Source organism: Macrosteles quadrilineatus, unplaced genomic scaffold (genome assembly GCF_028750875.1).
Source record: "Macrosteles quadrilineatus isolate MER2022 unplaced genomic scaffold, UCM_ALF_1.0 Scaffold_2__2_contigs__length_208266976, whole genome shotgun sequence".
Taxonomy (NCBI): Eukaryota; Metazoa; Arthropoda; class Insecta; order Hemiptera; family Cicadellidae; genus Macrosteles; species Macrosteles quadrilineatus.
In genome coordinates, this window is record NW_026542595.1 from 114,863,024 (window position 1) to 114,872,213 (window position 9,190).

The 9,190-nt window shown below is 30.2% G+C and overlaps 1 protein-coding gene across 1 annotated transcript in view; it reads right to left on the reverse strand.

Moving 5' to 3' along the window:
- LOC128986610 (neuropeptides capa receptor-like) overlaps window positions 1-8,967 on the reverse strand; it is a 51,367-nt gene extending 42,400 nt beyond the window's left edge. Inside the window, exon 1 of the mRNA XM_054407060.1 lies at window positions 8,857-8,967. The gene's annotated coding sequence lies outside the window, so the exon portion shown is untranslated. The remainder of the gene's footprint in view (window positions 1-8,856) is intronic.
- Window positions 8,968-9,190: the final 223 nt, after the last annotated feature.

Sequence of the window (9,190 nt, forward strand, 5' to 3'; positions counted from 1 at the left end):
CTTCGTTCCTAGAACCTGTTAAATAAATGTAATCACACAAATGTTTTCGCCATTCTCGGAAAAATGTAAAACATTTATTTTTTGTTCATTGAAGTTATGTATGTACCATTAAATATAATACTTTGCATTAAAGCTATTTAATTTTTTGTTTAGTGCCCCTGGATGTATAATGACTAATTTAGTGCTACAATTTTTACCTTGTTATTTAATCCAACTTGTAGTAGATATCAGTGACGATTAACGGCGAAACAGATCCAATTGATCATTCAATTGGTAATTAAATTGATTTATACAAGTTGCATTCGATTACGAAGGTAATTTACCATTATATTGGTCTTTAAAAGCCACTTGGTGAATATTTGCACGACTCTAGTATATTATTTAATATTAAAATTACTATTTCTAGAGTCATAAAGAATAGTCAATCAACTTGATACACAAACAGTTATTAATTCGGCGATTTTGCTTCTATAAACTTACAAATACAGTAATAATTATTGAATGTAAATATATATATGTAAGCCTTCGCAATCGTCAATGTTTTAAACGCAAGAAATTAATACGGAATAAAAGTCGATGGTGGAATTACAAAGGCAGTTAAACATAGTAAATAACAGATTCTCATTACTGTTAGGTCTTGACTTAAGCAGACAGATGAAAGATTACAATGTATATATTCGGTTCCGTGCTCTCTGTAAAGAAAACGTTCTGTATAATGGTATCATGCAATATTACCATTCGTCAATGTAAAAGTCAATAAGACGATATTGTAGACCAAGAAACAGGGAGCGTTTGACAGTTTATGTATAAAATATATCAAAATCTTTTAAATTTTAATATGAAAAATAGACTTGTTGATGTGTAGATCTAGACGTGTGTAAATCTAAATTTAAATTTCAAGAGATATTTTGTACAAAATAGAAACTTTTGTTTTAAAAGGTTTGCAGTATTTTTAAAAGTATTTAAAAGGGTTGAATCTAATTAAATTACATAGGTGTCAACACTAGTTAGGGAAATAGTAGTGAGTAAAAAATCAGAATTTTACGAAAAATTAAAGGATTTATTTGTTTTGGCTTTGTATTATAATAGTTTCAATGCCCAGGATGAAATTGTACAAAAATTAGTAAAGTACAAAGAAAAAAATGTTTCATAACAAAATATTTAATAATCAATTTTCTAGGTTCCGTTTGAAAGAAAACTTCAAAAGGATAAAAGAACCCTTATTGGGTTTTCATTAAAGCCATATCCTTGGAGCGATATTCAAAGAAATCAAACATGAATTACCTTCATCGTTGCCATTGGAAAATACTCAACATAAATTGTAATACATGATTAAAGCTTGGTTTGATTCTATTGGTCTGTCTCAAACATGCTCAATTTTTTCTGCAGGTTTCTGTAATTTTTAATAACATAATTTTTCAACCATTCCACCTGTAGAGGAAGGATCCTGACCAGCAGTTAAACAAGAACTTACTGCATTACAAAAAATTAGCTTGATGAGAAAGATGGTGAAATAAGCTGAGCAGACAGATCAGTTAAAAACAATTTTGAAAACAGAAAGAAGGTACAATATGAGTACGCTTATGAAAGTGTGTAACATTCTGAAACATTACGCTTTCTTAAGAGTCAATACTTAATGCCGTCAAGAATATTCAAGTAGAAAATGTAGAAAATGAGTACAAAAAGTTAAAGAAACAACTCTTTTTATTATTAAAAACGCTATAGAATTTGAAAGTATTAGGTTTGTGACGTGAGATGGTGTAAAATGTAGTTAAAAACAAAACTTTTAACAATTATAGAAGTTTTTTTATTATTAAAATAAGATTTACCAAAAAGGCAACAGTAAAAGGCATTAACTCCGTTTCGATAAACTAAACTGCTGCATACAAACTTACGTTTAGTATTTTTATCATAAACTGTCCACTTAAATCTCTCGAAACAAAGCTTTTTGGATAGTCTGTTGCTTTCAATACAGTTTTTATAATCACAATCAATATCTAAATGTGTTTAAAAAACTGTGAGACTAAATTATTCTACAGTAACGAGACTGTACAAGTTGTAAAATAAATCAACATTTAATCAGAAAGTTATTATTGTTTAGCAATTTAACTTATTACAAACAGGACTATTAATGTTGCTTTAGGTTGTTTTATACAAATTGTAATAGCCATTGATTAAAATACAACAACTAAAGTTCCACTTAAAAAAAAAATATTGCTGCTCTATTGTTTAAAAAATATTTATTTTATACTTTTTGATATATTGGCTACAAATTTAAATGACAAGAAAATAAACTTCTAATTAAACTAACTGGAGCAATAAAAGTCGCAGCGAAAACCAACATTGCATTCTCATGAATAATTCTGTAATCTAGAAGAAAAACTGTGAAAGCTGTAAAACGAAATCTTTTTCTTTCCTACTTAATCCGCAGCAGTTATTTCGTCCCCAATTGTCTAGTTAGCATATTTTGCATCTTTGCAATTCAAGTTTTTTTTATGTGACCATTTGTAAAACTACTATTTTTTTATTAAGAAGTAAATATATTTTACATAACTAGTTTTATAACATGGTAATTTTTTAATTTCTCTGAATTATTATATAAGATATTGGAAAGGTTTTTTGATGTGTAAAATAGGGGTTACGTATGGAGAATATGGAATGGAATACTATCATAAGGTAAGTAATATATGGGATTTGAGTTATTGTGAAGTAAAAATACTAGTTTGCTAAATATTATTGTTTGAAATACACCAAATTATCAGTTGATAACATAAACTCGAGCTTTACAGATATTCATTTTAACAGAAGAGTTAATTAAGTCCATAAACTATGTGAAGTTGTCACGATATAAAACAGCGTGGTTTTATTATGCACATAATCCGTGCACCCTTGGAAATAGGTTGGCAACACTGAAATATAATAATACTATGATCAGCTGATTGAATATTATAACTACGATTTAACTTGTCATTTCGTGTTTATATATGTTCTATTTTCGACACTTGGTTTGAACACAACCTATAACATAAGTTAGAACCTATAACTATTTGAAAGAATAATTATAAGTGGAAAGTGGGACTAACATGTTTCAAATGAATGACTGAAAGTGATAACGAGTAAATTAGTGCACACCAGAAGAAATTGCAGGAACTGCTAAACATGTATCTTTAAACCTGTTACCAGAAAAATCTAAACAGAAGTACGAACGAGCTTACGAACTATTTTCTTCATGGCGCGTGAGTATTAAAAGTAGTGGTTCCTAAATCATTCTTGTAAAGTTATTCCATATTCACATACCGCAGAGAAAATTCTTCATACTCTCTCCAGCGGGTTAATGTATTCAACTTGTAGGTTATGTTTAATCTTGTCTAGCTAGGGAATAAGCCGTTGATTCTATGATAGGCAGATTTTCCAACAACGTAAGGTGATGTAAGATCATCGTAAAATTATAGTGGTTGAAAAATAGGTGATAAATTTATTTATATTATAAACATTAAACTTGAAAGCCTATCAATAACTTTTGTATAATATAATAACAGTTATATTGTTCCATTATTGATTTCAGTCACTAATAACTGTTGAGGCTTTTTTTGTAGCTTTAAGGGCAAGAACAATCTTCCTTTATTATATAATATTGTATTATATTATATTATATGTATTATATTAAATATTATATTATATTATTTGTATTATATTATATATTACCAATATTATATTATTTGTTTTACAATGCAATATATTTAACGACTAATAAAATTTTTTTTAAATTACTTGATTAAACCGAGTTCCAGGGACTCTAGATTTAACGGTTGGCAACACTGGATCGTCCAAAGCAACAAGCAGGGATGAGCAGAATGGGTGGTTCCAAAGTTATTTACCTATGCAGGTCATGTCCAGATAGACCATTATTCCTACACCTGGATTGTTTCAATGATTCGATTGTTTTGAAAGCAGTAACCAATCAGAATCAAAAGTTTCCCCTTCTTGCATATTATGAACAATCACTTTTCTTAATCTGCAAACTCGAGCGTCGAACATCTCTTATCTCGGTGCACTTTTCAAGAAAGATTTTAAGCCAAATAAAATCATAACCATGCAGATCATGTCCTGATAAACCATATCTCCACCCGGATTGCTGTTTTGAACTATACCACACAAGGACAATCATGTAATTAATAACCAATTCAAACATTCGAGTTCAAGTTGTCGTAAGATATTCGACAATTAATTTCTAATCGGGGTCGGCAATTGTTCTAAATGCTGAGGATGCAGCGGACAAAATAAAAATATTAAAAGTGTCCGAATAAAATGAATGTTCACTTTGGTTTGCATAAATACTTAAATATATATTCCTGATTATCTTAACTGGATATTTCAATTCAAAGTAGAGTACATTTTAATCTGAGTACATTAAAAACAAATACTAGAACCATGCATAAAATCATCATGAACTCAATAAAAATAGTTTGTGTCTTCTAAGATTTGTAAATTCCACTGTTCAAATGCTTAAGTAAACAGTTGGTTTTGGATATAAACGCTAATCGAAATTACATTATCATAATAAAATAGTGAAGACAAACTTAAACTGTTTGTGCAAAATTTGTAAGTCGTCTTTGATAGTCATTGAACAAGTTTGGTTTGTTTTTTAAGGTTGCGACTAATATCTAAAAAGATGGATTTATTCTGCATTAACGATGTATAAATTTCTCATTGCAGTAGCAATATCCTCGAGAATGCTTTGTTTGGAATCCAATCTTCATTAGTGAGTGCTGAATAATCATTCGTTCTGCCAGTTATTCATTGAATATCAAAGTAAAACATTTATTTGTTTAAATAACCGCAACTTAAATCCTTACTTTAAAACAAACAAATAATCCAACACATGAATGTTTCCTACAACTAATAAAATAATTACGAGGATCTTAATTTTTATAAACAATATGCAATGATTAGAAAAACAATATTTGTTTTTTTTTTCATAAGATATTGTATTAGACGATTATCAAAAACTTGACAAGGATGTTTCAATGCAAAGATAACACGAGTTAAATATTGTCTTTGAATTCAAAGTAAATGAAATATGATTCAAGGATTTGATTAAAGCTTTTAAACATTGCATTTCGTCTGAACGGAGCTCCAGTTCCCATGAGTACAATAATGCGTTACAACTCATACAGGGATGAAAGTTTCATTTTATAGTAGTAGCTTATTTTACAGGATAATTTCAATTTTCGTTATATATTTATTTTGCTTTAGGTCCTGCAATTTAAACTTGTATCAGCACTATATCTTTCGTGTGTAGATCAATGTTTAAATTTATTTCCAACATCAATGTGGCGTTATTTGATGTAAAAGAATACTGTTACTTATGTGGCATTGTATTAATTTGGTACTTTTGGTTTTGTCCATTTGTTCAATGCTAAGATCTACTTAAACATACAAAAGAAAGCGTAATAGCCTTGTTTAAGAGTAGAAACTATGGTTACACGCCTAAAGAAATCAAGGCATTGTTTGTTCGTGCAATATCTGTTTCCTTTTAACTTAAGTATTTCTAGTCAAAACTTTAATTTCTCTCCCATGTTTATTATACTTGTCCTATTATTTCTTACTACATATTGTTGCTTCCTAGAATGGAAAAACTCACCGTTTCTGTTTGCTTAGATCTTGTTAGTGTTTGTTATCGCATTGTAAATTAATTTATTGTATTCATAGTTGTGTTTTTGTTCTTGTTTACATTTTTTGCATTGTTATTGTATGTATTGATATTTCTCGTTGACTGTACTGATCTGTTATTGTTTCTTTTGTTGATCGTTAAATTATTGTTCTTTGCCTTTGCTTGTGAAATTTGTTGTCAGTATCGTGTATAATTTGAATTTTCCATGTATGAATTGGCAATTTTGCCGTTGAAATAAATGAAATCAAATCAAAGATTTAATTTCTGAGTACATCAAAACAGCTCCTAACGAGGACCATCTACTTTCAAATGTAACATAATATTAGTCAGTGTAGACCTAGCATTAAGAAACATCAAGAAATAAGGAAACTTAGGAACCAATTTAAAGCCAAGATCATGGCAGACGAAATTACCGGTCCTCCTCCAGGAAAGTCTGGTGATTTAACAGATCCGTCTTCCTAGCCTGAAAGCTGACTACAACGAATAACTAATACACAGGACAATGCCTTCCTCCTTATGGACCAGGAGTTGTTAGACAGACTCAAACTAATCGACCTCAGAATTGGATCACTGCAGGACCACTCACGAACCGGAGCCATGCAGAATGATTGGTTCCAAAGTTATTTACCTATGCGAATAATGCCCGGATAAACCATATCTCCATCCAGATTGCTGCTTTGAGATATATCACACAAGGACACATGTAAATAAGAAATTATTCAACCATTTCAGTTCAAGTTGTCGTAAGGTATTCGACAATTGATTTCTAATCGGGGTCAGCAATCAAAATATGCATGCTATTAGATAATACATAAAACTTCTTTTGATTTTAATTTTTTATTATTTCTTTTATTCTGTTATTAATAATTTCATTACTGAAGATTTGAAAGTAGAGTGGGCCCTGGGCATGTTACCAGTTGTAAGAGTAGGCCGATTTTTTAAGCAACACTAATAAACAACTCGGTTCTATATGTCACAAGAGAGACAAAACATTACTGCGAGAATCAACTTGAGCAAATGTGACTATTGAGTACACCATGTTCAGCAGGAATATAACAAATTTTCAAGAGGATCCGAATTGCTAGACCCAACCGGAGGTGTTCAATACTGGCGGTAATTATACTAGTCTTGCTGGTAGGAGTTGTATATTTCTTCAGTTGGAAGATTATAATTAATTACTGGATTTTCATGCTTTGTGTTCTTTGTGTGCTTTGTGTTGTGTTTGTGTTTTAGTTCAGATGTGGAACTATCCATCCTAGGATAAAGTAAAGCTGACAGCCCTTCTAGCTTGTTTTCACCTCCATACATATTATTCGTCAACATGCATCTGTGCTAATGATATGAGATTAGACCATCAAAAGAAAAATCATAGAAACAAGAGAAATGAAAGCCGGCAGACGACCGAGAGGTTATTGCTGTAGCACATAGGCACATCCCCTGGGTGGGACGAATTAACTTGTATTATGCACTGGGTATTTTGAAAATAAAGCGCTTTTTCTTTCTTTCTTTTCAAAAGAAATCAATGCAACAACAACAAAATCTACCAGACGTTCGGAATTGCTTGCTCCAACCTAAGGGGTTTTATACTGGTACGAGTTATACTAACTGGTTGGAGTTTTGTATTGCTTCAGTTGTAAGAGTATAACAATTCGTTGGAAAAAAGTCAAAGATCTTTGATCTCTGAATACGTCAAAACTTTCATTGAAACAGCTGATAACGAGGAACAATTACTTCCAAAAGATTTATTATTTAACTAGTTTAGGCCTAGCATTTTTTTAACAAGCGTAACTAACAAAGATAAAATTTATTATGCTTACATAAAAAAAAAAACTTGTTACTTAATTTAATTTTTGCTCCAGATGGTTTCAAAATTACGAGTGTGCTAGAAACATTTATTTTGTTGCTAAAGAAATTAATGTTGAACAATAAAAAACATTTCCCTTAAAATCGAGCATAGCTTTTAATGTTTTTTATGTTAATATTCATTAAAACAAACGAAACAAACGTAAATCATTTAAAATAATTTTTTCATCATCATACTGTAAAATATTTTTATTCCTATACATAACACGACAAAATATCTCAATAATATGTTGGCCAAGAGAAAAATATAACTCCATAACTTAATCGGGACAGTGAAAATGACTGAGGCTAAGCTTCGAGATAGGAAGCTTAACCCGAAAAACGCCCATTGCTGTAGTAAGCTTTCAAACGAGAGTGGATTAATATCGTATAAACGATTGGTGAATTGGCCTTTTATCAATATATAATATTCTTTAAAAGTCTTAATATTAATTTATATTATAATATATCAAACATTTCTTTAATAGTACCAGTGTGATTTCTAGCGGATTACTGGCTGGATTGAGAATGTGTTCCATAATCGTTTTATATCTTATGTAAAACAAAGTTAAAAGAATTAATTTTGAAGTTACTGTTATCATCTTTAAAATGAAAAATACACTCAAAAACTATTGATATTGTATAAGATTACTATCAACCTGTATAGTATAATATGGTGTATAATGGTATTGGGTATAGTGTATAATCAATGATAGTATGCAATAAGATGCATTTATACATTATCATCACAAAAATACTTATGTTGTCTTATTTATTTAGCCTAAACGTTGTAATATTGAAAAGCAACAAAAAAGTAGTCAAAGAAAAACTAATAATCATCCATAGAATTTGACTTTTGTATTTTTAAGTGTTAATTTTTTGTTATAAATACAGTTAAAAATACAAATGCAATCAAGGTATTATATACTAAACCGGTAAAACGACATGCTAAAGGGCGAAAAAGATAATTATTAGCTTCAATTTTGCAGTAAGGGGTTTGTTTATCCACCAATTGTAAAGAAAATCTATAATTATAACAAACAGAAAGATGTGGTAGTTGCAAAAGAACTCTGCGAAGAACTAAAACTTAAATTAGACATTTCCCAGAGTTAGAGTTTTTCAAAATTTGATTTTGAACAATTAAACTTAATGCTGAACGTCTACAAAAGCTATAGGCACTAATTATATAATTTTTATTTATTAACGACGTGTTTAATTTCGGAGTTGAACAAAAACTTTTTATAAACCCCCAGATAGAGGTTCAATACTTAAGACTAAACAATAATTTAAAACAAGGTAAACCACGCTAATTTATCAAACAACTATAAATTGAGACTTACGAAAATCTGTATTTCTGTAACGACCATAACACAAGAAAGTTGGTTCACATTGAGATTACATCGTATCTGACAACGAAGAGAGTAACACACTTGGTGAGTAGAGAGGTGACGCGCAACTAACCTGGCATTAGACCTACATCGGACACGAACACTCCCATCCACCCAGTGACGCGAGACTCACAACATTCAGACGAGAACCAACCACGACCTACACCAAAAGCAATACTTGTCAATTTATCGGAAAATGTATAACTATTACTCGTAGGGATTTGATCAAATGCAATAAATGGAAGGTGATAAATAACTTTTACTATATAAAATTGCACTTTAACAA